Source organism: Mobula birostris, chromosome 29, assembly GCF_030028105.1.
Source record: "Mobula birostris isolate sMobBir1 chromosome 29, sMobBir1.hap1, whole genome shotgun sequence".
Lineage (NCBI taxonomy): Eukaryota > Metazoa > Chordata > Chondrichthyes > Myliobatiformes > Myliobatidae > Mobula > Mobula birostris.
In genome coordinates this window covers 13,230,347-13,251,360 of record NC_092398.1, presented here as the reverse complement: position 1 = coordinate 13,251,360, position 21,014 = coordinate 13,230,347, and the positions used below count along the sequence as shown (strand labels likewise).

The window sequence follows — 21,014 nt, the reverse complement described above, 5'->3', positions numbered from 1 at the left end:
AACTGTTCACAATACTCAAGGTGAGGCCTCACCAGTGCCTTATAAATCCTCAGTGTCACATCCCTGCTCTTGTATCCTCGACCTCTTGCAATGAATGCTCTCACTTTAACAATTTGCACTTTTATCTTGCTTTTCCGAAGGTGAAGATTGACAGCAAGAAGACATCGTTCTGTTTTGGTACGTATTCCCTTGTCTATTTTGATCAGGGTGCCCAATCAATGCCTCATGGGTAAATATGTAATTCTAGAAACCTATACTGCTGGTCCAGCATTCAGGAAATTAGCAGCTAATTTTGTTACTTTTCTGCCGTTTCTCTGCTTGTGCCCGAGAGTTCGTGCTCTCTTCTCGCTGCTGCCATCAGGAAGAAGGTTCAGGACCCTCAGGACTCGCATCACCAGGTTCAGGAACAGCTATTACTCCTCAGCCGTCAGACTCTTGAACCAAAGGGGATAACTTCAATTGCCCCATCAGTGAAATGTTCCTACAACCAATGGGCTCACTTTCAAGGACTCTTCATTTCATTTCTTGATATTTATTGCTTATTTATTAATATTGTTGTTTCTTGGTTTTGCATTTGCACAGTTTGCTGTCTTCTGTGCTCTGGTTGAACGCTCTAGTTGGTCAGTCTTCCACTGATTCCGTTATTGTTTAAAAGAATGGTATAGAAAATCAATCTCTGCATTGTACGTGATGACACTTATGTACTTTGATAATAACATGTACTTGGAACTTTGGACTTCATAAAGAATCACTTCATCCAGTCCTGGTGAATCATGATGAAGGGTCGCGAACCAAAGTATTGTCTGTTCATTCCTTTCCACGGATGCTGCCTGACCTCCCAAGTTCCCCCAGCATTTTGTGTGCTCCACTCAATGCATTCACTTGCCCCCTTTGCCCTTTTGCCAATCCTCTCAGATCTTCCTATCTGGTAACCAGTTGCATTGTCCATGGAAATGGCACCCTTATGATAACGACTTTGATTAATTTTACCCTTCTCCAGTCTGTCCATCTCACTGAAACACTTCAGTTTGGGTGCTGTTTTAATAACTCTCTTTTGCACCTTCTACAGTGCCCAAATTAGAGCACAAGACATTAAAACATAGGAGCAGAATTAGGCCATTTGACCCATCAAATCCGCTCCTCCATTGAATCATGGCTGATCCTTTTCTCCTTTCCTCATCCTCACTCCCCAGTCCTCTCCCCATAACCTCTGATGCCGTGTCTAAAATCTAGAACCTATCAAGTTCTGCCTTAAATATACCCAACGACCTGGCCTCAACAGCTGCCTGTGGTAATAAATTTGAAGAGAAAATTGAAGACAATGTCCAGCTCAGACTTTCCTGGTGCTGCTTTTATTTCATAACTTCCTTGATCTTGATCTCTGTTTGTCTATTAATAAACAAGTCAAGTTTATTGTCATTTAACTGTACACATGTATACCTCTAAACAAAACAACATTTCCCCAGACCAGGGTGTAAAGCACAGTAGTACACATAACACGTGGGCATGTGGCCAAGTGGTTAAGGCATTGGACTGGCGACCTGAAGGTCGTGAGTTCGAGCCCCAGCCGAAGCAACGCGTTGTGTCCTTGAGCAAGGCACTTAATCACACATTGCTCTGCGATGACACTGGTGCCAAGCTGTATGGGTCCTAATGCCCTTCTGTTGGACAACATTGGTGTCATGGAGAGGGGAGAATTGCAGCATGGGCATCTGCTGGTCTTCCATACAACCTTGCCCAGGCCTGCGCTCTGGAGAGTGAAGACTTTCCGGGCGCAGATCCATGGTCTCGCAAGACTAACGGATGCCTTGGACACATAACACACCAAAAACTTAGGAAAGTAAGAATTAAACCTATGAATGAATTATTCATACATAAACAAAGTGAAGTGCATAAATTAAATATTGTAAGGTATATAACAGATTGACCGGTGACACTTTGAATGTTCAGGAGCCTAATGGCCTGAGTGAAGAAGGTGTTTTCATCCTGACCGTTCTTGTCTTTATGCATCGGAGTCTCCTGCCTCATAGTAAAAAGTCAAAAGAGGATGCTGAATGGGTGGGTGGGATCCTTGATTATACCAAGTGTCCTTTGTACACAGTGCTCCTGATAAGTGTCCCTGATGGACGGTAGGAGACCCCTATGGTCCTCTTGGCCATTCTCACAGTTCTCTGAAGGGCCCTCCAGTCTGATGATCAGCTGCTCCCAAACCAGATGGAGATGTAGCTTGCCAGGATGCTCTCAATGGGGCTCCTGTAAAATTTATTTAAGATGGGTGAGGAGCAGCATACTCACGTGATTTTTTTAATGAACACTTCAATCTGCCACATTTTAAAAAATGGCCTATTTCTAAAACCAATGAAAAACCAACTACATTATTTGTGCTAACGCATCTACCGAGAAGGACTGGACAGGAAGGCAGATTTCCTTTCCTAGAGAGAAGTAATGAACCAGGTAGATTTTTTACGACCATAAATGATTACATTACATTTAAAATATTGGGATTTACTACCTTGAATTAAAATTCACTGCAGTTCTGGTAGGAATTGAAATCTTCTGTCTGGATCAATAATCTCATCCTTCAAATACGTCAGCAGTAAGTTAACCGCTTTGCTACTGTACACCTAACCATCGTTCCCCTTTTTTTTGGACTTTGAAAATTCAACCCAATCAATGGGAAGCCAAGAATATTTTCGAAGTTTCAAAGGTTTCAAAGCTACATTTAATGTCAGAGAAATGTATACAATATACATCCTGAAATTCTTTTTCTTCCGAACCATCCATGAAAACAAAGGAGTGCCCCAAGAATGAGTGAGTTAAATGTTAGAACTCCAAAGCACCCCCCAGCTTCCCCCCCCATGCATAAGCAGCAGCAAAGCAACTGCCCCCTCCACCCCCACCAGCAAAAAAAGAGCATCGGCGCCCTCCACCGAGCACTCAAGCGTGCAACAAAGCATCAGTAAAGACACAGACGCAGTACCCCAAAGGCTACTGGTTCACCCGGTATTCACATACCACAGGCTCTTTCTCTCCCTAATAAGGGAAAAAGAGGTAAGTCCGTTGCGTCGCTTTTTCCAAGCTCTGTGCCCCGAGAATTCGGGTCCCTGGGCACACAGCCAGTGGCCAGCTTGTTGCTTTCGATCTTCCACCTCCTATGACACACCAATTCACTGCAGAGGCACTGACCTCGAGTCCGTCTGCCTCCAGAGCCACGAAATCCCGAAACCACGAGGTGAGCTAATCTTCTAGGCCACGTCCTTGGTATATTGAATAACGGCCAGTCGTGAGTCCCCGAGAGCGGGTCCCATTTCCGTAAAGAACCAAACTCAGCGTGTAACTCCAGGTCAGGGTCTTCAAAAGAACCCTGAAAGAGAAAAATAGAGATATTAAAGACAGAAACAGAACTGTTTTTAAAGATGCAAGCAAAGGAGTTGCTGTTAGGCGCCATCGTCTCCCAAGCTCCACCTTTCCTCATATTCAAAGGTTTCCAAGGGTTAAATTGCAACCTTTGCTGTGGTTATCAGGAGCACTGCTGCAATAGAGATTTCAGCTGATGCACAGGCAGTGCCGCGTGGTCTTTGACAGATCGGGGTCGGTGTCCAGTGACATGAATTGCGAGGCGCCTGCAGACCCTTCACTTCTCCAGCCTTCCTTCACCTTCACTGCCGTTGCGACGTGCCATCATCTTCCACCAGCTCCACCGATGAGGCCTTGGTTGGATCGCTCTTTTTCTGGAACCTTCCCCCTTGACCTTACTGCCACGGGCGACCCCACCAAGAGCTCAGCGCCGGATGGCTAAACTCCAGACTGCATCGGTGTCAGGAGACCACCGTGACGAGGTGACGATCTTCGGAGAAGTGAAAAGGTGTGCAGCAGCTCAGCCGAGATGCGTGTGGCTTTGTGTCGAGTGAGCGGCAAGGTGGAATACGTCTCTACCGAGGGAGGTGTAAACGCTCCTTCCCTCCGCTAGCCTGCAGGTCACTCTTGGGCAAGGAGTAGCACCAGCTTCGCCCCCCCATCAGGGTCACGTGAAGCATTGGGAGCAGGTGGTGGACGGCCGTACGAGCAGCTGGTACACATCACAAGTGCTGGTTATGCGACCACTGACGCCAGGCAGACAATTGCTGAAGAGTATCTGATATTGGCTGAGGTCACCTGTCTTGTGAAGACACTGGCCAGAAGCCGGCAATGGCAAACCACCTCTGTCGAAAAATTTGCCAAGAACAATCATGGTCATGGAAAAGACCAAGATCGCCTCTGTCATCACATGGCACATAATGATGATGAAGGCACACAACAAAAAAATGCTGGTGCTGTCCACCATTGAATTAAGAAGCCTCATAGCAGCAGAATTCGGCAAATGTTATTACTTGAAAATCTTAACAAGACCAGAGCAAGTTAAACACGGGCATTGATTCAGTAAATATTGCCTCAAAAGTCCAAACTGAATTAAGTGGTGGAATTTGAATTTTTGATTTTAAATTCATCAATTAAAATCAGACTAACTCAAAGAATGCTGAGTGAAAACTAACGCAGTCCACTGTAGTCTATTTAACATTTGAGTAATCGTGTGTATTAACTGGCCGGTGGTGTAGTGACATCAGCACCAGACTTTGAGGTGAGTGGTTCTGGGGTTCCAATCCGGCCGGCTCCTTGCACGCTGTCCATCTGTGCTAGGTTGAGTGTCCAGCTAGTAACTCAGCCTCTCAAAAAAAAGCTGTCAAATGCTACGGAAACGGCAAAAATGCCGCCCAATGTGCCGCAAGGCGTGAAAAGGAACAACAATAATCTTGTATCTATTCAGTTTAACTAAGTATTCCTGTTTGTTTAAATAATTCATTACAGATTATATGTATAAGTACGTGAATTACATATGTCATGCACACTTCGCTTAAAATAAACGTGAAGTTAAACTCACTCGGCAAAACATAATATCCACCTGGCTAAGCTACCACCAACAGAGGGACGCATATTTACGAAGTGCCTTTTCCTTTCTGAGACAAAGAATTTTTGTAGTGCTGAATCAGCAGGTTAATTGACAAGGTTACCTGTCAAGCTCTGAAGATGCGACGTGTGAACCTTTGCACAAAAAAAGGTCACAAAATAGCCACGTTGAGTTAATTTCTTGGCCTCACCCCTTTAGACTGTCATAATCAGGGTAGCACAACTGATGTGATTAAACACCACCCGCGCCAGGTCAAATGAAACTATTACTTCTTGGATGAAAACTGCGCACAATTTCCTGGACTAACTGGTATTGTAAGGAAAATGTGGTACATTTTGTAACTGTAGAATTGTGGGATAATTTGGAATCTTCATATATCCTTTTCTTAACCAGTATATCCGGTTGGCGCGTGGCCAAGTGGTTAAGGCATCGGTCTAGTGATCTGAAGGTCGCTAGTTTGAGCCTCAGCTGAGGCAGCGTGTTGCGTCCTTGAGCAAGGCACTTAACCACACATTGCTCTGCGATGACCTAGTGCCCTTCCCTTGGACAACATCGGTGGCGTGGAGAGGGGAGACTCGCAGCATGGGCAACTGCTGGTCTTTCATACAACTTTGCCCATGCCTGCGCCCTGGAAACTTTCCAAGGCGCAAATCCATGGTCTCACGAGACTAACGGATGCCTATACCCAGTAAGATGACAGTGTGCATGGTCACAGATGCCACTCCAGGTCCAACCAAAGGGTGTAATTGTTCATCCTTTATACCATTTTTACGTTTGCAAGACACTGCTGGTTATTAAGAACACTGAGTACTGCATCTCCACCCGGCTGGCGAGTTTCTTGATAGCGGAGGAGCTGGACTTGGTGCCGACTGTGTTGCCGCCCGCTACAGGAAGGTATCTGAATTGGTGTGTGGAGGCAGTGTGCAGTCCAACAAGCGGAGCGAGTGATTGTCTTGAATGTATTTCTTGTGATCCCAAGAGCCTGATGGACGTTGGTAATACAGATTGCAACATGCCTGGTTCACTGGTTCATTGGCGAGACCGACAGTGCGGGAGCTGTGCGGGGTTGGTAGCAGCACAGACCGGGACCTCAATCTGTGGGTTTGCCTGCTGCAGCCGCCCAGGGGAGAGATGCCAGAGGAGGTGTGGGAGAGAGCTGGGGCGCGGCGGCCGCACTTGAGCCCGTGTTGGGTTGGGGGCTGGCCTCTCTTGCGGTCCTACCCTCCAGTGTTCGCTGAGTGGAAGACAAGCTGGATTGCGTTCGTCTGCGGCTGCACTAGCACACGATGACCTGCTGTGGGCTTGTTCTTGCTGACAAAATCCACGCACCATCAGTCTACGGGACATAACACTCGGGGACTTGGGCTATATTAGTTTTCGGTGTGACTGTATGTTTACTGCTGTCTTACATGTGCTGTATGTCACTTGTGCTGTGTATGACTGTTGATACTATGTTTTGTACCTTGACCTCGGAGTAACGCTGTTTCAATTGACTGTATTCATGTATGGTTTATGTAAACTCATCATGACTAAGGACATCAAAAACACATTTATTTCAACTATAAACAAAGATTATCCAATTAATTTTTAGATTATGAAAACACTCAGTCCTCTTTTATTGTCATTTAGAAATGCATACATGCATTAAGAAATGATACAATGTTTCTCCAGAGTGATATCACAGAAAACAGGACAAACCAAGAGACTAACACTGACAGAACCACATAATTATAACATATAGTTACAGCAGTGAAAAGCAATACCATAATTTGATGAAGAACAGACCATGGGCACAGTAAAAAAAAGTCTCAAAGTCCCGAGTCGATCGACTCCCAAGTCCCCGATAGCAGGCGGCAAAAGGGAGAAACTCCCTGCCATAAACCTCCAGGCACCGTCAACTTGCCGATACGTTGGAAGCAGCCGACCACAGCCGACACTGTGTCCATCCGTCCGAAAACTTCGAGCTTCCAACCAGCCTCTCCGATACAGCCTCCCGAGCGCCATCCTCTGCTGAGCGTGTTCAACCTCGCCCCCACCGATGAAGCACGCAAAGCCAAGGATTTTGCGGCCTTCAGCTCCGGAGATTCTGGTTACCACACAGTAGCAGCGGCAGCGAAGCGGGCACTTCAGAAGTTTTCCAGATGTTCCTCCGTACTGTCACGTCTGTCTCCATCAAATCAGAATTGTGCACGGTCCCCTACTTGACGGATAACAGGTATCTTCACCAAAGTGGCCGCGCGCGCTGCCGTCGCACCGCCATCTTCTTCCCCCTCCCAGGGAATGCTTTAACTCGATATTAACATGTGGCATGGATATTCTTAAGGCAGCATCCACAACTCAGTTTGAGGGGGCTTAATTTTAAGAAACTACAGGGGGATGTCAGAGGTAAGTTTTTTTACACAGATAGTGGTGTGTGTGTGGGATGGGGTGGTGACAGGGCAGAAACATTAGGGACATTTAAGAAACTCTAAGATAGGCATATGGATGATAGAAACATGGAGATCTATGCAGGAGGGAAGGTTTAGAGTGGGTTAGAAGGAAGCCACAACATCATGGGCTGAAGGGCCTGTGCTGTGCGGTCATGTTCTCCGTTCTGTGTGAATCCCTCAACAGACAACACAAATATCATAGCGATTGAATTGCCCTCAGCCAAAAGCCAATGTCGAGATTATATCCTCAGCCCACGTGGCTGGAAATTGGATGGTTTTGGCCAACTACACTAATAAAGCTCTGAACTCCAACCCAACCGGTCATCTGTGATTGGCTCTGATAACACTTAATGCTCAGCTATAGTGAATTCCAACTCTGAGTCACACAGTGTTAAATCTCCTAATGTTTCCTGCCTGGTTTGGAACCTCAAAATCAAGGTGAATTTATTATCAAAGTATGTATGTGTTGTCATACACTGCCTTTAGAGGAACATAAAGAAATAAAGCATCAGATGATTATAACATTTTGCAGCCAATGTTGAATAATACACGATTATAGAATTGTTGCTCAGTTATACCCACCGGTGCTACTCTTCAATACAGGCCGCTTGAAGTGAGGAAGATCTCTGTTGCGGAGGCCTTCAGTGCAAATAGTCACACAACGCTTTCTAGATACCACACTAACTTTTCACTTTGTCTCATACCATCCTAATAGATCTACAATTAAGGCAAGTCATCTCTAAATATCCTTCATAACTGATCCCATGATCCAATATATCAACACATATCATTTTCACTAACTTCACTGGGACCAAAGCAGGAGTCATTGTGTTTAAGTTTCACAAAGTAGAGACAGGGTTACAATTCTGAACCTGTTGCTTGCCCTATTTCTGACAAGGACTGGAGCTATGAACACTACTTAATGACTACAATATTTATCCATTTCAACTCTACTTGCCATTCCCATTCCAACATGTCAGCTCACGGGCTCCTCTACTGCCAAGATGAAGCCACATTCTATCTAGGTAACCTCCAACCTGATGACATGAACAATGCCTTCTCGAACATCCCATTATGGACCCCTTCCCCTTTACCATTCTCCATTCCTCTTTCCCCCTCTCACCTTATCTCCTTACTTGTCCATCATCTTCCACGGGTGCTCCCCCCCCCTTCCCTTTCTTCATGGACTTCTGTCCTCTCCTATCAGAATCCCCTTTCTCCAGCCCTTTATCCCTTTCACCAATCAACTTCCCAGCTCTTTACTTCACCCTTCCCCCTCTCCTGGTTTCACCCATCACCTGTCACTTTGTACTTCTTCCTCCCCTCCCTCCACCTTCTTATCCTGACTTCTCCCCATCCTTTCCAATTCTTGGCTCGAAACGTCGACTATTTTCTCTTTTCCATAGATGCTGCCTGGCCTGCTGAGTTCCTCCAGCATTTTGCGCGTGTTGCTTTGATTTCCAGCATCTGCAGATTTTCTCATCTTTGCGATGCAACATTCATCTGTTTGTCAAGCCAAAGATTCAAGATTCAAAGATGCAAAGTATTTTTATTATCAAAATATGTATACTAATATATAACCCTCAGATTCATTTTCCCACCGACAGCCGTGAAACAAAGAAAACCATGTAACCTGTTCAAAGATAAACATCAAACATATAAAGTGCAAAGAACAAATCGCACAAACAGGGCAAAAAATGAGCGAGAAACACAGAATATAAATGTAAAAACTGCATTGAGACAGTGAGGAAATATACAGCTAAGCTCAGTTCAGGTCAATCCGGCGCCGACTGCGGGCTGTAGCGTAAGTTCGCCCCCTATCAAAACCACACAGAATAGCAACCAAAAAAGGGGCGGCCAGAAGCCAGAAACACATCATAACGTGAACTAGAGACCAATCCGCAAACTGCGTCAATTAAAGATTGCCCAAGACCCAAGACTCTGGCACCCTCCTCGAGCAGCTGCGAGAGAGAGACTTGCAGGCAGACCTGAATACCTACTTAATTTCTGCTCCTGTCCGCATTGATTTCGATCTTCCTCGACACTTAGATCAATGGGATCAGCGAGAAATGGAGGCGATCATGGGCTCATGACCCGTCTCCAGGCTTCTTGGCCTCGAGGCCACACATTCCACATGTCTAGACAGGGTGGATGTGGAGAAGATGGTTCCTGTGGTGGAGGTATCCAGAACTAGAGGAAACAGCCTCAAAATTGAGAGGTGACCCTTTAGTACAGAGGTGAGGAGGAATTTTTAAGCTAGAGAGCAGTAAATTTGCAGAATGCTCTGCCACAGGCTACGGTGGAGGCCAAGTCCGTGTGTATATTTAAGGCGGAAGTTGGTCATTTCCCAATCAGTCCGGGCATCGAAGGATATGGTAAGAAGGCAGGTGTATGGGGTTGAATGGGATCCTGGATCAGCCATGATGAAATGGTGGAACAGACTCGATGGGCTGAATGAACTAATTCTGCTCCCATGTCTTATGGTCTAAACCTCACCTCGGAGGCAGCAAACTGCCAGGTTGCTAATTTGGCCCAAAAACACCATCAGAATGTGAATCACAGGTTCCAATAGTAGCAGAGTCACATTTGAAAGAAGAAGCAGCAGCAAAATAAGTGAAAGAAGCAGTTTCATGAGGACGCTCCGGAGGACGTCGTCCTTGGTCGCGTTTTCCACTGGCGCCATCTTCAAAGTGTTGAATAATGAAGAATAATGACAGACAGAGTGGAGAGTACAACATCATTAATATCTTGAATCACAAAATGGACCTAATTTTTTTTATAATCTCCAAAATCTTAATCTTGGAAAGTATTTAATTGAGGAAGGTCTAATTAAAATGGTATTAGACAGGAAGTTGGGAACAAATGTTCACAGGAAAATGCACAGCAGAAATGTGCAGTTATTTAGGATGTCTGGCTAGGTTTGTCCCACCAAGGCAGTGAAAGGATGGTAGGGTGAAGGAACCATGATTGACAAGATAGATGGAAAATTTAGTCAAGAGAGAGAAAGTAGTATACTTAAGGTTTATGGAGTAAAAAAAAATTGAGATTTATAAGGTAGCTAAGGAGGAGCTTAAGAAGGGACTTAAGAAAGCTAAAAGGGGATATGAGAAGTTTTCTGGCAAGCAATGTTAAGGGAAACACCAGGGTTCCTGCCTAAGTTATTAAGTTTGCAGACGACATGGAGGTTGGTGGACCAGACTCAATGGGCTGAATGGCCTAATTATGTTCTTACGTCTTATGCTCCTATGGTCTAAACCTCACCATTGTAGAAGGACAGCATAGGGTACAATAGACAAGATGAAGAGTTGGGTAGAGAAGTGGCAGATGGCGTTCAGTCTGGAAAACTGTGAAGTGATAGACAGGTGGTGGACCGCCGTACGAGCAGCAGAGCGTATCACAAGCCCTGGTTATGCAACCACTGACGCCAGGCAGACAATCGCTGAAGAGTATTGATAATGGCTGGGGTCACCCATCGGGTCAAGACACTGCCCAGAAGAAGGCAATGGTGAACCACTTCTGCTGAAAAAAAATTGCCAAGAACAATCATGGTCACGAGACCATGATCGCACACCTCATACAAGGTGGCACATAATGAACGAAGAAGTATACTTTGGAAGATCAAACTTAATGGTTGAGCACAAGGCTAACAGTAGGATTCTTAGTAGTGTGGAGGAACAGTGGGAACTTGGGGTCCTAGTCCATAGGTCTCTCAACGTTACCACACAGGTTAATAGGGTGGTTAAGAAGGATTGTGGTGTGTTAGCCTTCGTTAGTCAGAGGATTGAGTTGAAGAGCTGCGAGACACTATTGCAACTCCATAAAACTCTGGTTAGACCACGCTTGCAGAATTCAGTTCTGATCACCTCACTATAGGAAAGATATGGAAGCATTTGACAGGGTGCAGAGGATATCTATCAGGATGCTGCCTGGATTAGAGAGCACATCTCATGAGGAAAGGTTGAACTAGCTAGGGCTTTTCTCTTTGGAGTGAAGGAAGATGAGAATCAACTTAATAGGACTGTACTGTATAAAATTATGAGAGGGATAGATGGTGTGGTCAGCCAGCGGCTTTCTCTCGAGGTGGCAGTCAGTCATCTGGTTAAAGTGAGTGAAGGAAAGCTTGGGGAAAATGTAGAGGTAAGGTTTTAACACAGAGAGTGGTAAGTATCTGAGACGCAGACCAAGGGTGTTATAAAAGCTGATACCATAGGGAAATTTAAAATACTTTTATATATGTACATGGATGTAAGAAACTTAATTAGTTACTGAAGCAATGAATGTCCTCCATCGCTGTATGTCCATACAGTCACACACAGATATAGAAGGATTTTTCATTGCCGTTTCCATAACAATTTTTTTTTGACCAGGTTGTTAGTCCTGAGCTGAACCCCCGAACCTTAGTCTGACCTTTACCCCTTGACCTGTTTGGCATGGGTGACACTACCAAGAGCCAAAGCACAAGGCCCTGACTCCAGCCAACATAGCTCTCCGGGTCATTGAGGCACGCAAGCCTCCAAACCCAATGACAAGGTTGTGGACCTCTTGGGGGCGGAGGGAGTGTAAGAAAAATGGTTTATAGGTTGTATAGGAGGAAGAGGTCAGATTGATCATGAAATAGATTTATATGCAGAGGTTGACTCAACATCTTGAACTGTAGGGCCTGTAATGCAGTGCACTGATCTATGTTCTATGTTTTAATTCATTATTGTAAAGTTACATTTCAATTGGACTATTTAAATTTCAATTAGTGGGTCTTGATTTATTTTTTTGCACTGAATTAAATGACTTTGGGTAGTGAAAAGTTCAATAGACTGAAAATGAAGAAATGTAAATTAATTGGGTGCCTGTGCATTGGTCAGTTGGTCACGTTCAACCTATCAGTCCATGTCTACAGAGTATTGATTATTAATAATATTGATCTAATTAGTTAACCTGCACTATGCTTTTTTTTTGATCTGTTAGGGTAGTGCTAGATGTTCTCTTCTGATTAGTTCGAATCTCTTAGCCACTAGAATCCCCAGATTTTAGATAATGGTAAACTTGCACACACAAAATTCTTCCTGACTGTAGTCTAGTCTAAATTCCTGCAGGTTTCGTTTATGTTCAGGTTTACTGAGACTAAAGGTAGTTACTATTTCTCACCTTTGGCCGGGTCTCTATTTGACGAGGGTACTGAGGCAACAGCTGACTCATTTGTCATAATATCATTTCTCAGTGGCACAAACCCTTTAAGAACTGGTCCCAACCCTGTTCCAATGAACGTTTCTCCTCCTGCACACAACCCTTTGATTCCCAGCTGATTCAACCACTTACTTTTCTCTTAAACTTTTTATTCCAGTGCTTCTCAGAGAAATCCGTTAAGCTTAAGAGTTGAGAAATATTAAATAACCTACTATTTACATTCAGTCAACAGAAATGAGGGAAAAATGCAACAAACTGGTGAGGGAAACAGCTTTCATATTTCAAGTCAATGGCTTTCCAAAGAAATACCATTAACTCAAAATGTTAACGTTGTTTTTCCCTCTGTCGATTGCATCTGACTGCTGAATATTGCCAACATCTTAATCTTTTTATTTCAAACATGTTCAGAGTTTTTTTTTGAAAGCTGGAGATTGACTTGATTCTATCACAAGTCAGTCCTTGACCTGACCTTCTGGCGTCTTTGGATAATCATGTTGTCAGAGATAATATCCTGGACATATTTGAGCGCAGGGTCACCCACAGACCAGTGAAGAATAATTCCTTTTTTTCTGTCCTTTTTAAATCAGCCTTTTGAAGCTTACTTTCTTTCTTCAAACAAAACGATTTCTTCTCAATAGTTTTATCTATTTTGATATTAAACAACATCATGGCTGTTTTGAAAGAAAACCATATCAACTTCTAAATCAAAGTCTCTACCAAGTGCTTTGAACAACATCCCAGCACAGTTAGCGTAGTGTCTTACTGCACCAATTGTAAGATCAGCGTTCAATTCCCACCATTACCTGCGAGGAGTTTCTTTGTTCTGTGACCGTGTGGGTTTCCTCTGGATGTCACAGTTTCCTCTCACATTGCAAACACTTACGGGTTAGGGCTAGGAAGTTGTGGGTATACTTCGTTGGCACTGGGAGCATGGTGACACTTGTGGGCTGCACTCAGCACATCTCGGACTGTGTTGGTCTTTGACACAAACACTACATTTTACTGTATATCCCCTTGTACATGCAACAAATAAAGCTAATCTTTAATCTTTCTTTGAAACAAGAGGATGAATTCATTATCTTCAGTAACAGTCTTTATGTTTGCCTATGCACTTGACTGTGCCAACACCTCCAATTTAAAACGATCTAAATTATGGAATTTATTGTGGTTAATTGTGGATTATCATTTGATCTGCCATTTTGGTGTTTAATCCCAATAACCTGAATGCTGTTTTCCACCAAGAACAACGATGTTGATTTTATGCTTTTTTTATTCGTCTGTTGGCAGTGAAGGAAGTCAATGATAAAGTGAAGCTGTTGTTGAGCAAGATCTGGAAACTTGTGTTTTGGACTTATTGGTTCACTCAAATACATGGATTATTTTCAGGCAATGGTCATTCAAAATGGCCATGGTTGCCTATTGAGACTAGTTTAAGTACCTCAGGATAGCAAGTTGGAAGATTGGACCTGGAAAGTTAGTTACAGGGTCAACGACAGGATTCTTAGCAATATGGAGGTACAGGGAGATCTTGGGGTCCAGGTCCATGTATTCCTCAAAGTTGCTACACAATTTAATTGAGAGTTATGTGTTCTGCTGGTCTTGATTAGTCAGGGGATTGTGTTCAAGAGCCATGTAGTTATGTTAGACCATAAGGTGGTAAGATATAGGAGCAGAATTAAGGCATTTAGCCCATCAAGTCTTCTGCACTGTTTGATCATGGCTGACCTATTATCCCTCTCAATCCTATTCTCCTGCCTTCTCCCTCTAGACTTTGATGCCCTTACTGCAGTGCATTTAATATTTCAGTAATATTTGAGTAATATTGTGGATAACTTGTTTGATTAAGTGTCCTTTGTTGTTTACATAATTCATTTTGGGTTATATATAAAAGTACATGAATGGCATACGTTATTACACCACCAAGACACTCACTAAACTAAAACAAAATAGCAGTGGCAATGAGTAAATCGTAAAATGAACCTGACATGGCTACCTACCTGTTGAAGCACAATACATTTTTTTTCTTCGGAAGGGGAGAGGGAAGCATTCAACTATTTATAAAAAGCAGCATATTTTTTCAGCTGAGGGAGAGAGAGATAATTAAGTTTATAAAAAGCAGAAAATGGATGAAATTCACAGGTTCTTAAATATTGACTACCAGGTGATGATGATAATAATAATAATAATAAAAAGGGGAGGAGAAGATGGCGGCACGACGCAGCGCGCGTGACCACTCCGAAATGATGTTGATATTTGTTAAGTAGGTACCGTGCACGATCCTGATTCGATGGAGACAGACGTGAGAAGCACAGAGGAACATCTGGAGAAACTTCTGAAATGCCTGGTTCGCTGCCGCTGCTACTGTGCGATCCAGAATCTCCGGAGGGGAAGGCCCCAAATCCTCGGCTTTGCCTATTGCCTGTTGCCGGGGCTGGGGTCGAAGTGCTCAGCAGAGATGGTGCTCGGTGCTCGGTGACAGAGGGCTGGTTGGAGGCTCGAAGTTTTCGGATGGACTCAAGAGCCGGCTGTAGTCGGGTGCTTCCAGGATGCTGCATCGTCAAGTTTGCGGCGCTGGAAGCTCATGGCAGGGAGAGTTTTTCTTCCTTCTACCATCTGCATGAGATGATGGTACTTCCGAGAGACTTTGAGACTTTTTTTTACCGTGCCCACGGTCTGTTCTTTATCAAATTATGGCATTGTTTTGCACTGTTGTAACTATATGTTATAATTATGTGGTTTTTGTCAGTTTTTTTAGTCTTGGTTTGTCTTGTGTTTCTGTGATATCATACTGGAGGAACATTGTATCATTTCTTAATGCATGCATTACTAAATGACAATAAAAGAGGACTGCGTGTCTTCATAATCTAATCTAATCTAAAATAAATAAATAAATATCAGAAGTAGCTGGCTACATTGGAAAGATAGAAATATTTGATGGCACAACAAATAAGTGGGTGATGTATACTGAACAAATTGAGAAGAATCTTTAAGCAAATGGAATAACCGATGAGAAACGAGTGCCAGTTTTGCTGAGTGCATTTGGTGGAAGAGCTTACAGTTTGCTTAGAAGCTTAACTGCTCCAACCAAACCAGCCAAGATAGCTTTGCTGATATTGTCAACATATTGTAGGAACATTTAGAACCAAAACCATTGTTGATTGCTGAATGCTTTAAGTTTCATAAGCAGAACCAAATGAAAAGAGAGTCCATTTGTTGGTAGAATCTCAGGTGGTGACGAAGGGGTGTACAGGAGTGAGATATGCTAACTAGTGGAATGGTACCACAGCAACAACCTGGCACTCAACGTCAGTAAGACGAAAGAGCTGGTTGTGGCCTTCAGGAAGGGTAAGACGAAGGAGAACATATCAATCCTCATAGAGGGGTCAGAAGTGCAAACAGTGAGCAGCTTCAAGTTCCTAGGTGTCAAAATCTCTGAGGATCTAACCTGGTCCCAACATACTGATGTAGTCATAAAGAAGGCAAGACAGTGGCTATACTTTGTTAGGAGTTTGAAAAGATTTGGCAGGTCAAAAAATACACTCAAAAACTTCTATAGCTGTACCGTGGAGAGCATTCTGACAGGCTGCATCACTGTCTGGAATGGAGGGGCTACTGCACAGGACCGAAAGAAGCTGCAGAAGGTTGTAAATCTAGTCAGCTCCATCTTGGGCACTAGCCTACAAAGTACCCTGGGCATCTTTAGGGAGCGGTGTCTCAGAAAGGCAGTGCCCATTATTAAGGACCTCCAGCACCCAGGGCAAGCCCTTTTCTCACTGTTACCATTAGGTAGGAGGTACAGAAGCCTGAAGACACTCACTTAGCAGTTCAGGAACAGCTTCTTTCCTTCTGCCGTCTGATTCCTAAATGGACATTGAAGCTTTGGACACTACCTCACTTTTTTTTAATATACAGTATTTCTATTCTTGCACATTTCTTTAAATATATGTAGTATATGTAATTCAATATAGGTAATTGATCTACACGTTTATTTATTATTATGTTTTAATTTTATTTTTTTTTCCTCTCTCTGCTAGATTATGTATTGCATTGAACTGCTGCTGCTAAGTTAACAAATTTCACGTCACATGCCGATGATAATAAACCTGATTCTGATTCTGATTTCAACGTATGTGGCTGAATTGAAGAGATTGTCAGTTCAATGATGGGCTTAATGATGCACTATGAGATTGTTAAGTTTGTGGAATCTTACAAGAAAGCATTTCAAGATGGCTCCTAACTGAAGCACAACTCACATTAAAAGAGCAGTTGAAATCACTGTATCAATGGAAACAGTAGCCAGAAATGCAACTGAGTTGCCTTCAGGAATGAATCTGACCGTGAACAAAATTGCAACATCCGAATTGCATTACCATTGTGGCAGGGCCTCACATACACCAGACCAATGCAGTTTTAAAGATGAAACTTGCAGAAAATGCAACAAAGCATGGCACATGCAAAGAGCATGTCAGGCAGACAAAAATAAATGAACTGCACAGGGAAGTAAAAAAGATTTTAAAAAATCACATTGTAGTTTCAAAAAGGCACTAATCTGCATGCTGCTGGTGGAAAATGTCAGGATCTGTGGTGATGTAAAGGTCACCATTAACCCCATACTGAAAGTTGACTGTTCGTTTCCACGGATGCTGCCCGACCTGCTGAGTTCTTTCAACATGTTGTGCATGTTGTGTAGATGAATACCCTCTGCCCAGGCTGGAGGATATCATTGCAAACCTTTCTGGAGGAATAAACTTCAGGAAAGTGGACTTATCTGAGGCCTACCTACAGACTAGGTGGAAAAAGAGTCCAAAGTGTTTCTCACCATAAACATTCACAAAGGGATTTATTGCTATAAGAGGTTTATTTTTGGAGTAGTATCTGCATCTTCACCCTGGCAGAATGTTATGGATCAGGTGGCGTAAAGCTGTCCAGGTACTCAGTGTTACCTGAATGACATCATTGTTACCAGTGAGGATTATAAGGAAGATCTCAAAAACCTCAAGGGAGTATTAAAAAGATTAGAAGATTATGAGCTAAGGGCATGATGTAACAAGTGTGAATGCTTGAAACCAAACATCACTTACTGTGGTCACACCATTGATGCACAAGGATTGCACAAGTGTGCTGACAAAATTCAAGCTTGGTGGATGACCCACAGCCAAAGGATGAGTCACATCTGTGGTCAATTTGTCAATTACTATAACAGGCTCCTGCCAGACCTGGCTACTGTGCTCCACCCCTTGAACTCATTACAATAAATTGGGAAGAAATGGCAATGGACAAAGTAATGTGAGCTGGGAAATGGTGACATCAGACACTGTACTCACACATTATGATCCATATCCACCAGTGATGCTTTGCCTTGTGGTATAGGTGCCATCATGTCACATGTTATGAGTGATGGAAGTAAAAGTCCCATAGTCTTTGCATCACGTTCCCTTAGTGCTGCAGATGCGGCAAAACCAAGGTGAGACGAGGCAGCAGGTCTGCTGCCGAGAGCGAGGGAGACTCGAGGTTCAATCAATTTAAGCGTGGGCCAGATCGGAAAGGCTGGGTTGAGGTGGCAGCGTTCAGGCCCTAGAGCATATCAATGCAACGGACTAGACGTTTGAACGCCGATTTAGGCACTGTATCAGGTTGAAAAGGTCAGGATGTCGGGGCCCAAGACAAGGGATGGGCCAGTGTAGCTCGCTACTCTGCGATGTTTACATGGCTCTGTGCTGAGCTAAAGATCAGGGGACGGACTCTCTTTGAGGACTTCAGTTCCGAACACTATTTGCTTGCAGTTATTGTTTGCATGATTCTTTTTCTCTCTGCAAATTGACTGTCGATGGTCTTGTTTTTTAATGGGTTCTTTTGGGTTTCTTAGTTTCATGGCTGCCTGTTAGGAGCCAAATCTCGAGGTTATATAATGGTTATATAATACTTTGATAATAAATGCACTTTGAACTTTGAATTTTGCATTAGGGATCATTGACCACTAGTGCCCAATTTCAATCCAGATATGGACAATCAGCAGCAGCACTAATGCAGAGCTGGGCTCTGTTTCTTGGAGGTCACAATTACAAGATCGAATTCAAGAGGACAACCAATCATGGAAATGGTGATGGATTCTCCCGTTGACCCTTGGAAAAGGAAATGCCTGAAAAATTTACAAAAGAGGACACTCCTCTTGACATATTCTCCTTAATGGCAAGATCTCAAGAAAGCTGGCCAGTTTGAATTTCCATAGCACATTTCACTACTTTGGCATGTCCTGGGACCCGTCGACTACCCTCACCTGGTTTAGCCGGCTTGTCGAAGCCGTCACCCGGGGTGTGGCCGCTGTCACATGCAAACAGCTAAGGGGAGCCACAGGTGAGAGCTGAGTGCCAGGTGGGGACCAAAGGTGGACTAACCGCCTTGAAAAGGACGCAATATGTTCCCCCACTAGAGGTGCTACCCCTCCCTGACGCCCCATACACCTCGGTGATATAGGGAGTTGTCTATCCCAGCATGTGAAGACAGACTCCGGTGGATTGAGCGGATGAAACCAATGGAAGGTCCAACAGTCAAGAAGGCGGTCTCTGCAAGCGTCGTGGAACATGTAGAGCAGGACAAGACACAGAAGACTTCCTGGTCATCCACTGCGCCTAGTCCCATCTCCAGCCATCTCAACTCTGTCTTGCCACTGGATCCAGATGGGAATTGGGAAGAGAGAGTGAGGCTGACGCTGCGCAACTCTCCCTCACTTAAATCCAAATCACGCGCTAGTCTCAACACCATCATAATGTTGTCGAGGTCCTCGTTGATGTCGACGATGGACGAACACCATGTCCTGGGATATTTTCCAACAGGTCAAGTATGAGGAAAATTGACACTTCGGCTAACAATGTGACAAAATGATCAGATATCACTTTCAGCAAAGGTACCAGAGGGTTTAATGTTGGACAGAATTTTGGGGATAATAAAATGAATAAAGTACATTAGGGAACAATAATTCCATTTGAAGCAACATGCAAAATGCTGGGGAACTCAGCAGCTCAGGCAGCATCTGTGGAAGGGAATAAACAGTCAACATTTTGGGCCAAGGCTTTTCATTAGGGCAATTAGATTGGGTAATTGTGGAGCCTTTGTGTTATATCATTTGGATCTTTCCATTTCACTGGAATACAAACATTTTGCTTCCCAAATACTTTCGGGTGCATCTTATGGATTCTGGGCAGCTGATCATGAAAATCACCATGGAATTTCTCTTTTACTCACCATTTTAAAAAATCAACTATATTTATTATTTCAATTCATAAATCAAGTCAGAATAACTGATGCCTAGATTAAGGAAGGCATTTTTGTTGGTCCACAAATCAAACAGGTCATTAATGACAGACAATTTGAAGAACTTCCAGTGGGAGCAGAGAAAATTACATGGAAGGGATTCAAGGATGTTGTTGAAAAATTTCTTGGCAACTACGGAGCACCAAACTACGTGCGGCTGGTTGAGAACATGCTTCAGGCATGCAAAACCATGAAATGCAACATGTTACTAAAGATTCATTTGCTGCCTTGCCACTTAGACTTCTTCCCTGCAAATCTTGGTGCTGTCAGTGACCAACATGGTAAAAGATTTTGCCAGGACATTGCAGTCATGGAGAAATGGTATCAGGGCAACTGGAATCCATAAATGCTGGCTGATTATTGTAGGACACTTAAGCGAGCAGCCTTAGACACTGAGTACAACCAAAAAAATGAAACATTTTAAACTTAGTTCAACAATTACAAAGTGTCAGCACCATATGCAATTAAACACATATTCAATAAGTGTTAACTTCTTGTTTCTCGAAATTCCTACACTCACAGGTCACGAAAATGTTTGAAAACTGCAGACCATCCTGGAAGTACTCTTGAACTATCTTGTCAAAGGGAAACTAAATTAACGCTTAAGAGAATTATTTCTTCTTGACCTTTGATCCAAGAAGTCTGAAATTATATTTGTGTTCAGCTTTGTGGTCTATCGTAAACAAATTAAAAATTCTGAGGAAGCAACACTTTTGAAAGCAGTTGTTGTCCAGTGTTATTAGTCAAAACAACAGGAGGAGAGGAAATCTATTTTCATATCAAAAATCTACCTTTTTCTACTGATATTTACCTGACTTCCACAAGCATAAACCAACCAGGAAATCTGACTGTGTTCTCACCTCCGTAACTGACAGCCCCATATGGGAAGATGTGAAGCTGCTAATAGCTTCTCCTTGACTCTTAGAGAATGCTACATTTGAAGATTTCTCACACAGTCGGGGGCACTCAGTGATCCAACAATTCTCAGCACGGCTCCTCCTCGCCTGCTCTGAGTGTTGACTAATTGTCTAATCTCCGGCCTGCCTTTCTCTCGTGACAGCCCAACTTCAAGAGTAGTCACGTGCTGCTGTTTAGTATGAGGAAAAGAAAGCCTTTGATTGAACTCCAACCTGTACTCGGACAGCTAG

At 43.5% G+C, this 21,014-nt stretch overlaps 1 long non-coding RNA gene across 2 annotated transcripts; it reads right to left on the bottom strand.

Moving 5' to 3' along the window:
- Positions 1-1,247: 1,247 nt before the first annotated feature.
- LOC140190108 (uncharacterized) lies at positions 1,248-20,874 on the bottom strand. Of its 2 annotated transcripts, none has more exons than XR_011883536.1 (3): positions 20,727-20,874; positions 3,016-3,364; positions 1,248-2,253 (listed from the first exon to the last, which is right to left on the bottom strand). It is a non-coding gene; the product is annotated as an uncharacterized lncRNA (long non-coding RNA). The 2 variants fall into 2 exon arrangements; XR_011883537.1 differs by having other exon boundaries at positions 3,187-3,364.
- Between the last annotated feature and the right edge of the window lie 140 nt (positions 20,875-21,014).